This window comes from Peromyscus eremicus, chromosome 4, assembly GCF_949786415.1.
Source record: "Peromyscus eremicus chromosome 4, PerEre_H2_v1, whole genome shotgun sequence".
Taxonomy (NCBI): Eukaryota; Metazoa; Chordata; class Mammalia; order Rodentia; family Cricetidae; genus Peromyscus; species Peromyscus eremicus.
This window is the reverse complement of record NC_081419.1, coordinates 93,994,791-94,003,886: the sequence shown is the minus strand read 5'-3', so window position 1 is coordinate 94,003,886 and position 9,096 is coordinate 93,994,791.

The following is a 9,096-nucleotide window of genomic DNA, read 5'->3' as shown; positions in this document are numbered from 1 at the left end:
TCTAGGGGAAACTGTGTCTGGGCCTTTGGTGGGGGTCTTTCAATGGAAATTTAGTTAGTTGTAGTTTGAACTTGCACTATACAATCTTAAACTTACCGGCTTAAACATACTTTTGGTGGACTCTTCAGGACATTCAACTATGGACCTTGCTGCTTAGAAATAGAGGTGGTCTTACTTCTTGCTTTGAATGCCTTTTATTTTATTTTCTGATCTAATTGCTGTTACTAGAACCTCTGACACAGAGTTCAATGGACGTGTTGAGAGCAGCTGTCCTTGTTTTGAGCTTTGAGGCTTTCTACTGTTCTGCTCAGTCTTCTTAAGTGGTTTGGGCTTGTCAGATACATGTCCCATTCTATTCCTAGTTTGTTGAGTGTTTTTGGTTTTAACAATAAGGAGGTATTGAATTTTGTCATGTAATTTTTGTATCTCTTGGGATACTCGTGTGGGTTTGTGTAGTTGGTAGGTTTTTGTTTGTTTGTTTGTTTTTGTTTTTAATTCTTTGCTCTTTGGGGGCCTGCTACCCAGCTCCCAAATAAATCACACAGAGTCTTATTCTTTCTTATGAATGCTCAGCCTTAGCTTGGCTTGTTTCTTGCCAGCTTTTCTTATATTATGCCATCTATCATTTGCCTCTGGGATTTTACCTTTCTATACCTTTCTTTCCTTCTTACTCCATAGCTTACTGTGTAGCTGGGTGGCTGGCCCCTAATGTCCTCCTCTCCTTCTCCTTTCTCGCTCCCTGATCTTCTCTTCCCAAATTTCTCCTCCTATTTATTCTCTTTGCCTGCCAGCCCCACCTATAATTTCTCCTGCCTAGCTATTGGATGTTCAGCTCTTTCTTAGACCAATCAGATGTTTTAGACAGGCAAAGTAACACAGCTCCACAGAATTAAACAAATGCAACATAAAAGAATGGAACACATCTTTGCATCATTAAACAGATGTTCCACAGCATAAACACATGTAACACATCTTCAACTAGTATTCCACACCAGGTTTGTTCTTTATTCTATAGTTGTTTATTTGTTTGTTTTGCTTTGGGTGATTGTTTGTTTGAGACAGGGTCTCACTCTCATCCCTGGCTGGCCTGGACTTCACTATATAGACCTGAATGGCCTCAAACACACAGAGAGATCTGCTTGCCTCTGCCTCCCCAAGTGCTGGGATCAAAGGCGTGCACTCCCATGTCTAGCCTTATCCTATATTCTATTCACATGCCTTATGTATATTTACTGACCTTTGGATGTTAACCACCCTTGCATTTAAGGATAATCCTTAAATTCTTCATGTGTATTGCTATCACATCTTTTTTGTCTCCTATACTTCACACACACACACACACACACACACATACACACACACACACACACACACACACACACACGCTATGGCTGCCTTGGCTTGAGGTAGGAAGCAAAGTGGGAATTTTAGGACAGACTTCAGCTCAAGGATTGCCCTCAGCTGATGACCTTGCTCAGGGTCTTTCCCCATCTGCCTCTCCTGTATCTAGCTTTACCTTGATTTTCTTTCTTCATATTATCATAAACTTGTTTTCCTTAGCCACAGTGCTGGTGAATTGTATTGGTCATTGTTTCAATTCATGTGGGTACTGTGTGTTACTCCTCTTAGTTTTCACTATGATCTATTACATTAGATGGTGTTACCATCTCACTGTGGTCTATTACATAAATGGTGTTACCATCTCACTGTGGTCTATTACATAGATGGTGTTACCATCTCACTGTGGTCTATTACATAGATGGTGTTACCATCTCACTGTGGTCTATTACATTAGATAATGTTACCATCTCACTGTGGTCTATTACATTAGATGGTGTTACCATCTCACTGTGGTCTATTACATAGATGGTGTTACCATCTCACTGTGGTCTATTACATAGATGGTGTTACCATCTCACTGTGGTCTATTACACAGATGGTGTTACCATCTCACTGTGGTCTATTACATAGATGGTGTTACCATCTCACTGTGGTCTATTACATAGATGGTGTTACCATCTCACTGTGGTCTATTACCTTAGATGGTGTTACCATCTCACTGTGGTCTATTACGTTAGATGGTGTTACCATCTCACTGTGGTCTATTACCTTAGATGGTGTTACCATCTCACTGTGGTCTATTACCTTAGATGGTGTTACCATCTCACTGTGGTCTATTACGTTAGATGGTGTTACCATCTCACTGTGGTCTATTACATAGATGGTGTTACCATCTCACTGTGGTCTATTACATAGATGGTGTTACCATCTCACTGTGGTCTATTACATAGATGGTGTTACCATCTCACTGTGGTCTATTACATAGATGGTGTTACCATCTCACTGTGGTCTATTACATAGATGGTGTTACCATCTCACTGTGGTCTATTACATAGATGGTGTTACCATCTCACTGTAGTCTATTACATTAGATAATGTTACCATCTCACTGTGGTCTATTACATAAATGGTGTTACCATCTCACTGTGGTCTATTACATAGATGGTGTTACCATCTCACTGTGGTCTATTACATTAGATAATGTTACCATCTCACTGTGGTCTATTACATAGATGGTGTTACCATCTCACTGTGGTCTATTACATTAGATGGTGTTACCATCTCACTGTGGTCTATTACATAGATGGTGTTACCATCTCACTGTGGTCTATTACATAGATGGTGTTACCATCTCACTGTGGTCTATTACCTTAGATGGTGTTACCATCTCACTGTGGTCTATTACGTTAGATGGTGTTACCATCTCACTGTGGTCTATTACCTTAGATGGTGTTACCATCTCACTGTGGTCTATTACCTTAGATGGTGTTACCATCTCACTGTGGTCTATTACGTTAGATGGTGTTACCATCTCACTGTGGTCTATTACATAGATGGTGTTACCATCTCACTGTGGTCTATTACATAGATGGTGTTACCATATCACTGTGGTCTATTACATAGATGGTGTTACCATCTCACTGTGGTCTATTACATAGATGGTGTTACCATCTCACTGTGGTCTATTACATAGATGGTGTTACCATCTCACTGTGGTCTATTACATAGATGATGTTACCATCTCACTGTGGTAGCTAGGCATGAGAGCAGAACAGAAGCTTTGTAGAGCGAGAACTGACTCAGAAGAATAGTGTATGAACTAAGAGTTTCGTGTACATAGATGCATTTCCTATCATCAAAGGTGAATTATCAGCTGGTTGTAGATTCCTTCTGGACCCTGGGAGGGGACTATCAAGGGGCTGGACTCCCATAGTCCTAGTTATCCTAGGAGTCATCTTAGTAGGTCTGGTGGTCCTAAGGACCTTCCAATGTGTAGCCAGCTGATCCAAAGTATGTAAGTTGAGTGAGCTAAGGGCAGTGTGTGGAGCCATTCTCTTGGGCTGTACAGACCTGTGCCTACTGTAGCAGTGATCTAGAGTCCTAGGGAGACATGGCAAGCTGCAGCATGCCCTTGCCTTAGGGTTCGAGTAGCTCCAGGCTTCCAGGCTCTGGAGTATGAGAGGCACATAGGTAGGGAGGGCAAAGACTCCATCTATTCAGAAACCTTCACCAAGTCAGAGAGTGCTGGGGTGAGGTCACACAGCACCCTGGCTGAGGCAGGCTGAGGCCACTGCCATATCTGGCACATGAATGTGCATATGCCTGTTGTCACCCTAGGGCCCTGACTCCTTGAAGGCTGGAAGACCCTGTCTTCCGCATCCTAATCTGGTGAGGACTGACATCAGCAGGTGTCAAGCCCCCACCCACGGGTGTCAAGGTACACTGCATAAGGCTCTTCTTGCAGCCCATGGGCCCCTCCTGGCCAGGCAGAGACATGAAACCCAGTGTGCTGTCCCAGCCTATCCCAGCTCTGGTCCAGCTCTGCCCTCTGGTCAGCACAGGTGGTCGCTGTGGGAATGGCAAGGACTGGACTACTGATATCTTTTATTTCTCCTGATCACAGTTATACACATGTTAACAAAGCAGGGCGGCATTGTGTGAGAAAACTTTAAAACGTTTCCAACAAAGAGACTGAAAGAAAATAACAGGAAAGCGACTCTTGATAAAATTCCACACAATTTCAGAATTTATCAAAAGCCCTTAATTTGGATATTCTTATAACCTCATATATGGCATGGTGTCTGTGAAGGTTAACACGGTCAGTGTTGGGCCCCAGTGCCTAGACATTTATTCAAACAGTGTTCTAGATGTTTCTCTGACTTTCTTTGTAAAATAAGATTTACATATAAACTAGTATATGGATACAACAGATTACTTTCCATCATGTGGAGGGGCCTCATCCAATCACTTGAAGGTCTTAATAGTCTGGCCTGAGCAGGCAGGGATTCTGCTGACTGGCTGCTTTGGATTCGCATAGCAAGTCTTCCCTGGGAATTCCCACTGGCCTCCTCCATCAGAGTTTGGACTCACTTGAGCATCCCCAATGGTGTGAAACAAGTTCCCCAGTTATTTATCTGTCTCTCTAGTCTTTCTCTCTTTACACATACACACACACACACACACACACACACACACACACACACCCAGAGTCTCTCCATAGCCCATTGAAACTATGCAGAAAAACAATTGTATCTGTGCATAACAGATTGTTTTTCTTGTCACTATTGCTAAACAACATAGTATAGCAAGTGTATATAACACATTTTTTGTATTAGGGGTTATAAGTTATCCAGAGATAATTTAAAGTATATGGGAAGATTGTGGAGGTTGTATGCAAACACTGTTATTTTGTTTAAGAGGTTGGAACATCTGTGGATCTTGGGAGATCCTGGAACCAACCCCTGAAGTTGATGAGGGTCATCCTCATAATATGATAGCTCCTGGATCTCATTTAGCTTTCATGGGTCCAGAAACTGAGGCCTAACGCTCAGAATATCACTCTCATCCACAGATAAAGAAGCAGACACCTGGGGCTGGGGATGTAGCCCAGTTGGTAGAATGCTCGTCTAGCATTCACCACACCCTGGGTTCAGCCCCCAACACATACACATCCCGTTGGTTCTGTGTCTCTGTGAAACACTGGCTAGTGCTAATACACATTAGGAAAAAAACAAATCCTGCCGTCTTGGATGAAGAGGTCTTAGATTTGTTTTCTTAAAGTTCAGGAACAAGGTTGGGATGGGTACCACCTTCATTATTTCTTCTTCTTCTTCTTCTTCTTCTTCTTCTTCTTCTTCTTCTTCTTCTTCTTCTTCTTTTTGGTTGGTTTTTATTTTGTTTTGTTTGAGACAGGGTCTTACTATGTAGACCTGGCTGGCCTGGAACTCACATCTACCTCTGTCTCCCAAGGTGACCACTTTCTTTCTTGATGACAACTGGATCTCATTTAGCTTCTGTGGGACAAGAACCAAAACTTGACTCAGCTGACCCTCTGCAATCAAGAAGTCATGACAGGATGCTGCAAGTTGCCTGGGCTTTGGGGAAGACTTCAGGGCTTTCAAGACAGTTGCAGTAGAAAGAGTGAGGGCTCTGGAAAGACTCCTGAACTGTGGCTTGAGTAGGTGTGGTCCAGTGAGCTGCCTGGAGAAAGGCTCGGTGCCTGGGAAGGTGACCATGTTCAGAGTTGTTCTCAGAGCACAGTGGGTACTTCTGAGGATAAACTCAGGAAACGTCCCACTGGACTGGAGAGGCAATGTTGACACTCGAAGCTCTGAAGAGATCGGTCCAGCTGTGATGTCACAAGGCAGGGAAGTAGCAAAGAGGAGGAAGACATCACAGGTACAACCCTGGGCAGGATCTCAGAGACCCTCAGAATATCACTCTCATCCACAGATGAAGAAGCAGACATCTGGGATTAGGGATGTAGCCCCACTGGTAGAGTGCTTACCTCATACTCACCACACCCTGGGGTTAACCCCCAGAACTTCGTAAACTGGGTGTGGTGCACACATATGATCCCAGCACTTAGCGATCAGAAATTAAAGTCACCCTTGGCTATATAATGAACCTGAGGCTGGCATAGGCTACACTGGACTAAAACCACACACAAGGCACAAGCAGTAGAACTCTCGAGAGGATGAAGCACCTTGTCCAGGTCACACAGCAAGTCTAGGACACTTGGATACTTATTGTTTCAAGCTGTGGCCATTACCCTTCTTTTAGGAGTAGGCACGCCTCTTTTTCCAGGAAAGGCCCCTCTATTGTCACTCAGCTCACAAGTTGGGGTCCTGATTTTACATTAAAGGGTGGGCTTACAGAGGGGGTTTGGCCAACCAGAGTCATGTTGTCTTAGTTAGGGGTTCAATTGCTGTGAAGAGACACCATGACCACAGAAACTGTTATAAAGGAAAACATTTCATTGAGGCTAGCTTACAGTTTCAGAGGTTTAGTCCATTATCATCATGGTGGGAAACATGGTGGCAGGCAGATAGGCATGGTGCTGGGAGAGCTGAGAGTTCTACATCTTGAGCCACAGGCAGCAGGAAGTGAACTGTCTACCACATTGAGTGTAGCTTGAACAAAGGAGACCTCAAAGCCCACTCTCACAGTACACACTTCCTCCAACAAGGCCACACCTACTCCAGCAAAGCCACAGCTCCTAACAATGCCACTCCCTTTGGGGATCATTTTCTTTCAAACTACCACATTCCACTCCAGGGGTCTCCAAAGGCTTATAGCCATATCATAATGCAAAAGTGTATTCAGTACAACTTCAAAAGTCTCTATAGTCCACCACAGTCTTAAACTTATTTAAAAGTCTAAAGTTCAAAGTCTCTTCTGAGATTCATGCAATCTCTTAAATGTAATCCCCTATAAAATCAAAATCAAAAAGCAGATCACATACTTCCAACATAGAATGACACAAGATATACATTACTGTTCCAAAATGCAGGGAAGGGAGCATAGTGAGGAAATACTGGACTAAAGCAAGACCAAAAACCAGCTGGGCAAACTCTAAACTCTGCACCTCCTTGTCTGATGTCAAAACAATCTTCAGATCTCCAACTCCTTTCAGCTTTGTTGACTGCAACACACTTCTTTCTCTTGGGCTAGTTCCACTCCCTGTTAACAGCTTTCCTCAGCAAGTATCTCATGGCTCTGGTATCTCTAACATCTTGTGGTCTCTGAGGCAATCCAGGCTTCAACTTTACAGCTTTAAGAAATGGCCTCTCTAGGCCTCCATTCAGGGATGCCCCTGAGTTACGTCTGGCCTTAGCTATTTTACTTAGTCTTTTGGTGGTGGTGGGAGGTGTTAGATTCTATAGCCCCATTCTTTCTGTTTTCAATGGGTTTCTTCACTGCCTAAGCTTGACTGTTCTGAAATTTGATCTGTAGACTAGTCTGGTTTCAAACTCAGAGAGTCACCAACTTCTGCCTTCCGAGTGCTAGGATTAAAGGTGTGGACCACCACACCCGGCTCTAAGCTTTTCTTTAATTCCTTTTCACAAGTTGGAAATTTAGTTGGGTGGGATCTTGCCTTAAGGTCACCACTCCCTTTATTCCATTTCTTAATCTGTTCATCTCTGAACACAGGATTTAGCTCCATTCCACTTCCTGGTGCTCCTGTTCTCCTCAAATTGTTCTACATCTTGTATTTTTTTTTCTTGCTCAGATTGCTCCTTTTCATTATATATCTTCATTCGAGTTAACACGAATAACCACACATCAAAGTCTATGCTAGGCTGTTTTGAGATTTCCTCTGCCAATAGAATTAATCCAAATCTCTTCACTTTAGCCTCAGGCAGACTTTTCGGACAAGGGCAAAAAGCTGCCACATTCTTCACCAAAATATCACAAGAGCAATTTTGAGGCATCATACTAACATTCTTCTCTGAAACCTCTTGAGCCAGGCCCCCACAGTTCTAATACTAAAGGTCTTTATTGATTGCTCAATGTTAAAAACCTAATGGCTACTTTGACTTTCTAATCATCTCAGAATGTTAGTCTAGCACACTCATTGCCATAAAGCTCTTTATTTTAAACTATAATTTCTTTTTTTCTACCCACAAAGTGGTCTAGTTTGGAGTGGTTGAGTTTGGTACATCCCCTGCACATCACTTACAGGAGGGAAGAGGGGAAGGAGGGAGGGGAAGGGAGAAGAGAGGGAGGGAGAGAAAGAGAGAGGAATAGAGGATAATGTCCCAGTCTCAGAGTCCACTCTATAGGCACAATCAATGTAACTCATACACTTTAGGCCATCTCTGTCTTCCCACTGTCCTTAGCCACATGCCTATAGTGACCTGTACAGGAATGTGATAAGACTATTAAAAGCACCATCTATATTAGCAAAAAACTAGCACAAATTCAAATGGCCATTAACCAAGGAATGGAGGGATTGGAGAGGTGGCTCAGTGGTTAAGAGCACTGGATGCCTTTGCAAAGAACCAGAGTTAGTTTCCATCACCTGCATAGTGGCTCACAACTGTCTGTAACTCCAGTTCCAGGGTATCTGATGCCCTCTTCTGGTCTCCTCAGGCCCCTGCATACATGCAGTGCCCATAAACTCATGCAGGCAAACACACATACACATAAATCATATGCATCTTTTAAAAAGTAGAGGAATGGATACATAATTGCTATGAGGCCGAGAAAAAATAATGCTGTGGAACAATCCTCTTTACCCTGTAAAGATTTGTCACTTGAATTGGTTTAATAAAATGCTGATTGGCCAGTAGCCAGGCAGGAAGTATGGGCGGGGAGATCAAACTAAGAATGCTGGGAAGAGGAAGAGTAGAGTCAGGAGCCACTAGCCAGAAGCAGAGGAATCAAGATAAGAATGCTGTACTGAGAAAAGCTACCAAGTCACGTGGCTAAATATGGATAAGAATTATGGATTAATTTAAGTGTAAGAGCTAGTTAGTAATAAGCCAGAACTACTGGCTGAGCATTTATAATTAATATAAGCCTCTGTGTGGTAATTTTGGAAGCAGCTGCCAGGTATTTGGGAGTTGCTGGTGGGACAGAAACTTCCATCTACAAAATAAGGAAAAAGAGCAAATTAAAACTTCACACATTGACATATATGAATCTCAAAAACAGTGTTGAGTGAAAAAGTAAATAAGTCCTATATAGTTTCATTTAGGTTAACCAAATACCCCGATGTTGTAGAATATTCTTTACACTGTGTCAAGATGT